The sequence below is a fragment of the Ctenocephalides felis genome, unplaced genomic scaffold (genome assembly GCF_003426905.1).
Source record: "Ctenocephalides felis isolate EL2017-DRISC unplaced genomic scaffold, ASM342690v1 CF-g0.4_SCAFFOLD_00392, whole genome shotgun sequence".
Lineage (NCBI taxonomy): Eukaryota > Metazoa > Arthropoda > Insecta > Siphonaptera > Pulicidae > Ctenocephalides > Ctenocephalides felis.
The window spans coordinates 20,256-27,406 of NW_020536546.1; the positions used below are offsets into that span (position 1 = coordinate 20,256).

Consider the following 7,151-nt stretch of genomic DNA (forward strand, 5'->3'; position numbering starts at 1 on the left):
ATTGTCCAAAAATCAGTAAAAAATGCAAAGAAATTTCACATTTCTTGAACTATATTGAAAAAGTAACTAATAATATTTGATATGTATTATTTCGCATAGTTAAATTAAATATGGAGTATGAAGCAAAGCAAATTTTGCTTCCATTTTTCATATTTGTTCCATTTCCATAACCCTAACCACGCATATCTTCAACATTCAATTCAGTTCATCAGATGCGAAACATTTGGAACAAAAACAAAAGTTACAGTTCAATTTCTTGGAATAAACATGCCATTTTCTAAGCACTGACTCCCCATTTTTCATTTTACTTATTATAATTTGTTTATAGTTTTTAACAAGTTCTGTTTCAACTAAATCAGCTTGCAATTTTTCGTCAATAATGTCCAATAAATAATTTAATATTTATATTATATATTTATTAATTATTTAATATTTATTTTATATATATTAATACTAGATAATTTCAAATAAAGAAAAAATAGAATAAGTAGAATAATCAATATACAGAGCTGTTATTTACTAATTTGCAGAGTTATTAATCGGTTAATTTTTTGTGTCTGCGTATCCCTAGTTAACTTAGATTGTTTATCATAATTTATTAAGTGTTCTAAATTTTATATAAATAATATATTATAAATTAAATTTCCGAAACACGTTTTGGCGCCCCCTAAGACGTGCGCCCGCATTTTTTGCATGCATCGCATGCAAGACAGGACCGGCCCTTGTGTATGCATGGAGACAATTTATCGTCGACGATTTCGGGTGCACGGATTAACCGATTTGAATGGTTCAAAAAAACATTCGATTCCTATTGATGAGAAGACGTGCTAATTAGTTTTTGACGTCAGGTTCAGCAGCTTCGGAGATATGGAGCAAAAAGTGCTAAAAATGTCAGTTTTAAGAAAGCGGATCAACCGATTTAAATAATTAAAAAAACATTCGATTTACATTGACGGGGAGATGTGCTGGTTAGTTTTTGGCGAAAGCAGGTCCAGTCGTTTAGGAGATGCGGAGCAAAGGTGCTAAAATTTCAGTTTTTGAAAAAAACGCAGCATCCGATTAGAATGATACAAAAAACATTTTGCTTGTATTGTGAGTATAAAGACATTTATTTTCAATTATTTGGAAAAGCAAAAAAAACTGTAATTTAAAAAAAAACAAATATCGGATTTTAATTATAATTCTAGCTAAAATTCTAAAACTCACTTATATATTCGAAATAAATAATTTAAACTTTACAATTCAGTATATATCATTTTTAGTCCTTCAATTCTAACTCCATTTGTTTTACTTTTTGTTTTTACTTTTCGTTTTTATGTATAAGCTCTTATATTTTGTCTGTAAAATACGAATAATGAAAGTTATAGTATTTATAATGATCCATTTGAAAATATTTAATACGTTTCGACTATTTCATTATGGTACAGGAGGTTTCAGCAATTTGCCTTAAGGCACGATGCCATCACCCATGCACCACTAGTTAGTTGTGGTAACCAATTAATAACTAGCTGTAAGTGGAATTCTGTCTTAAGGCAATTAGGGCATCGTGCCTTAAGGCAAATTGCTGGAACTTCCCGTACCAAAAATTGTTTATTTTTTTTTAAAACGATTAACATTTGAAAAAAAATTACTTTGAAAAAAAGATTTTTGAGAAACTATAAAGGACCAAAAATTAGTTTTATTTTGAAAAAAAAAATTTTTTTTTTAAAAATTTTTTTTTTTAAAAAAATTTGTGTTTTTTTTGAAAAAAAATTTTTTTTTTCTTTATTTTGACATATTGTGAAAGATCTGAACTTTTTTTCAAAGCAATCGTACTGCTTTAACTACATAGGGACAAAATATAAAGCGCGTAAGCGCCGCGTCGCTGTCTTACGCATAAGCATTGGTACGGAACCGATAGGAATGTTAACAAAATGTATACTTATTGTTAAAATCTCTATAAAATGTCTGATAATTTGATGTGCATATGTCTAATGATCATTTTTGACCGCCAAATGGCTCATTTTTTACTTTTTCCTCTATATCTCCGAAACCGCTGGACCTACCTTCATGAAAGTTGTACGATTCTCCATCTTGTCAATACAAATAAATGTTTTTGGAATTATTAAAATCGGACGCTCCGTTCTCTTAAAAACTGAGTTACCGTTTTCGGAACTTTTGCCCGTATCTTCGGAACGGCTTGACCTGCCTTTGCCAAAAACTAATCAGCACGTCTCCTTATCAATACGGATCGAATGTTTTTGAATTATTCAAATCGGATGATCGTGTTCCCGAAATCGTCGACGAAAATTTGTATCCGCACATACATACACACACATACATACAAACTACATACACCACACACATACACACACACACACACCCACACCACACATACATCCATTTTTTCTAAGGTATGCCAAATGTTCAGAAACCTCTGAAACGTAAAGATATATAAAAATTTTCATTTTCGATTTTTTTGCGATTACTATAACTTGCCCTACGGGAAGTTAATTAATGCGTTCGACTACGACGCGCTTCGATATGTCGCCTCTAAAACAGCGACGCAGCTTGATTGCTTTGAAAAAAGTTCGAATTTTCAAAAAAAGTTAAATAGCAAAAGAAAACTCTAAATATAATCGCTTCTTTCAAAATTTTGAAAATTTTTTAAATGTTCGAAAATTTTGAATTGAAAATTACCAAAAAATAAATTTGAAATTATTTAAAACAATTATTGATTAGTCATTACTTGAATGTTTAATTACGATACGGGAGTTCCAGCAATTTGCCTAAGGCACGATGCCATGCACCACCCGTGGAATTTTATGTGGCATAAATTCAATGATTTCTAAGTAGTACATTCGACAGATTGTAGATGGAGCTATCGCCGGCACATCATTTGAAACTGGAAAAGTCGGCGATTTATGTGCTCTTTGACTAACATCACTCTTTGTCGAAATTTAATTCGATGATGGCGTTGTGTGTATTTTCTTGTGTAGATTTTTATATTACTCTGTCAATAAAATAAGAATTGAACAAAAAGTAAAGGGTTAATTTAGCTTTAATAATTATTTTAAAGTATATATTTATGAAATTTCTAGATACCCATTCTGTTAAGTGATTGTAAATATGATGAAATGAAGTGCTGGTGGAACAGACTCTGATAATGTGAACTAATGTGTATTAAATAATTGAGTTTAATATATTTACTCTAATATTTATCAACGCTGTTTAAAGGTATTTATTCAATTTTTTATTTGTTATTCAATTTCAATATAATTTTGTAAGCACATTTTTTATCATTAACGATGTTTGTATAATTGACAAATACTATGCGTCTATTTGCATACTTAATAAACCTCTCTGAATATTGAAATCTAATCATCATCACAACTAAAATCCTCATATTAATTAATAAATATCCGCAATCGCATTTTGTTTTTGTTTTTGAATGGCGGTATAATTTGTAAACAAGTCATTTTTTAAATACATATTTATGTTCTGTCATCTTGCTATGTTGCGGCAAATTTATCTCGTTTTAATATTATTTCAATATCTGTGTGCATATTATATGTAAGTACTTTACCTTTTTTTTTTCGAAAGGTTGCAAAATTATCTAAAGATTATCAATTTATAACATATTAGAATATGATATAGAATAAACATTTCTCCCGCTTTAAGCTATTTTTAAATAGATTGTGTCAATATTATTTTATATTGAAAAATAAATGAGTTACATATTATTTTTAAAAAGAAAAACTCATTTCATTTGCATTTATTTATTTTGAACAAATTTTCTATGAATAATTTTTTTTATTGCAGGTTTCATTGTTTTTACACAATTTGAAAATGAGTTCTACAGTCAAGTTAGGTGGTACACCACCGGTACACTAGCTTCCACGATCGACACAACCAGTAATTCAAAAACATCCATTAATCATGGGTTAAATTTGGCTTCGCATTTAAATTCTCAACATTTACTACCAAGTAGTGTCCAAGAAGTTTTGATAAATTCTAATTCAGCAGGTCACACAATTGCAGCTCCTCTAAATTCAAATGCTTGCCCAGTTGTTAAGCCAACTATAGATAGCAAAATTGTAGGTGATAAAGCACCTGTTGATATAATATTGGCATGGAAAACAAATATTGAGCCCAAGACAAATATAGAAAATAAAATTAATGCCGATAATAAGGTTATGGATGAAAGTAAACAAATTTTATCTGAACTTGCTACAAATTGCACTGAGAAAAACCACAACCTGTTGTTGAAACAAAATCACAAGTTGTAGATGAGAAAAAACTGGTGCCTAGCATCGCAAAGTTAACAACTCAGTTAAAATTGATGGGGTAAATGCCGATGGGGAAAATAAAATTGATGAGCCAGCTAGTTTAATAAAGAATAATGTAAACAATGATCCGGTCATACAACGAATCAAACTAAAGCAGAAGTTGACACTGATTCTAGTACTAAAGTCCCCGAGGCTGAAAATAAAGTATCCGTAGAACCAATTAGTGTAAAAACCAAAGAACCAGAAAGTCCAAAATCACCTACCACAGTTAATCCTAATAACAATGTTACTTCTACAGTCTCATCTCCAGTTAGTATAAGTACAGAGGTTACTACTACTCAAATTACATCGACTCCTCCTGCAGAGAATAGATTTATTGCAAAACCAGCAAGCACTATGAAGTTAGCTACCGTTTCTAGAACTCACATTAAGAGGAAAAGAGATTTGAAAATGAGTGTTAATAGTACACAGGATTCATTGGAAGGTAGTGATACTGAAGTTTCCGAAGAGAGTCCACAAAAATCCAAACGAGCACGTGTTAAAACACAACCATATCAAAGTCCTTTACCTGAATTTGCTTTGATTACTAAGCTTTCAGCAAGTATGGCTAAATCTAAAACGAGTGATGACAAGCTAATCATATTTTACAAGTTAGTTATTACCAATTTATTTTGAATTTTAAATTTTTGTATTATATATGAGCTCTCGTATATATTCATTAGTATTCAAATGTGATAATTTATCTCGAATAAAATTATTATATACATTGCATAAATATTTGTGTACTTTGCAGATAATTTATTTTGGAAACAAAATGATTGTTAATTTTTTTCAGGAATGAATTTTTGGCAGTTCGCAATTCAGAAGGTGGATTTTTTATTTGCCCAAGCTATGCAAAATGTCTACAATCTTCACCTAAAATCGCATTCTTTGGTTGTCTCAAGACGAAAATGATTCTACAGGGAGAAACATATTCACCAGATTTTTATGACTTTATAGGTAATTATTTATTTTTCCATTTGTTGTGAAAGATATTTATGTTTTTGTAATATTTTACTTTTTTATAATTTCACAGCCTATGATTTTCAACCAATTTTTTATATAGTTGATTTTTGATAGTATGCTAAAGTGTTGCATGTTTTGAACTAATTGAAAGTGTTGTGTAACATAAAAGTAAAGTAGTTAGTGAAGTAAGTTAAGTAGTAAAATAAGTAAGTTGTAATTTGGCACTTATATTTTGTTATATTGTTTTGTTGCAGATTTTGATTGCATTTTAACAAATTTGAACCTAAATAGAATGGATAAACGTTTGTATAAATTGCCTCCTGCAGAATTAGAGCGCACCAAAAGTATTCTACAGCGTGCTCTTAATGTGGAACAAGGAATTTGTTCTAATTTAGATATTACTGAAGAACACCCTGATGGACGTAAGTATAAATATTTAAAAGAAACCGATTGATAGAAAGAATTTTTGCTATTAAGATTTAGAATTTGTTTTTGATATATTTTTAAACAGTTATTATGAACATGTAACAGTTATGAAGTAATATTTTTTTTATTTTTAATTTATATTGAGAAATTTAAAACATTTCCATATAACAAGTAAAACTTATAAGTTTTAATAATAATCTTAGCTTCATAAGTAAAACAAAGTGTGCTAATAGTTTGCAAAACTTAACTTATAAAATTTCATATTGATTTCATTTTATCTTTTTATTCTTTTGTTTGTCTTAATTTCTTGTTTCTAACTAGTTTGTAATTTTAGTCCTAATGCCAAAAATTAAATTTAAAAGAAAAATGACATATATTCCTGAAACAATTTGGAGAGTTAATATGGGTGTAAATACATTCTGCCTATTATTACAAAATGTAGAACTTTTTAATTAAGGTTTAGTGTACACCCAACTAAAATAACACCCATTATAAATTTATCTTTATGTTTTTATAAGTAGGTTTTTATTTTCTGTAAATGAACTGCATTCATTTTATTGGCTTCATTATTCCAATTATTTGTATAATAATTTTTTAATTTTTAGTTGATTTGTCATTGTATCGCGATGAAGCTCAGCTTGATAATAAAAAGAAAAAAGCAGCTAAGGCAAAGAGGAAAGCTGAATTGCTTGAAGCAAAGGTTGGCTAAAAAACATTTACATGCAATCAATAAAAAATCTAAAAAAATTAAGAAATCCCACAAGAAAAGAAAAGTAAATAGTGCTGCTATAGTTAAGGCGACAAAATCTAAAATTGCTTCTAAACGTGCCTCACCTAATAAAAAGGTTATTAAAGTACATTCATTTATAGAAATTATTATATACAAAGTATATTATTTTTCCACAAACTAAAACTATCTGATATGCTTATCATAATTAAATTGTTATTAGATTAAAAAGTTTGACTTTCTTCTATTTTAATAAAAATCTTAATTTTTGTAGTTCTATCATACAATAAATGCATTTTGAATTTATTCAACCAATTTTAGGAAAGCTATGCGCCAGTGAAGTCGGTAGCATCCAGCAGCCGCAGTCGCACAGTGCTATAGGACATGTTGCATCGACATCTAAAGCAAAAAATAGTACATCAAAGAGAAAAGCACAAAGAATCTACTAGAGCTGCTGCAAAACAAAGCGCAAAAGTTCGGTCTTCAGGCAGGAGTAAGTCTATAACTCCAATTTAATAAAAATGTTTTTATGCTTTAATGTCAAACTATAGATAGAGCATATTTATTATGCTCTTGAAGTTAACGTTTGAACTTATATCAAGGCAATGACTGGATTTTGTGTAATACCATTGTCCTTATGTGTTATTCAGATGCAACTGTGCCAGTGGCAACAACAAGCCGATCCACTCGTACTGCAAAATTGACAAAGGATAAGCGTGGTCAAA

The 7,151-nt window shown here is 29.4% G+C and overlaps 1 pseudogene; it reads left to right on the forward strand.

The window, feature by feature from the left end:
* Positions 1-4,410: 4,410 nt before the first annotated feature.
* LOC113364230 lies at positions 4,411-6,408 on the forward strand (annotated as a pseudogene).
* The last annotated feature ends 743 nt before the right edge of the window (positions 6,409-7,151 follow it).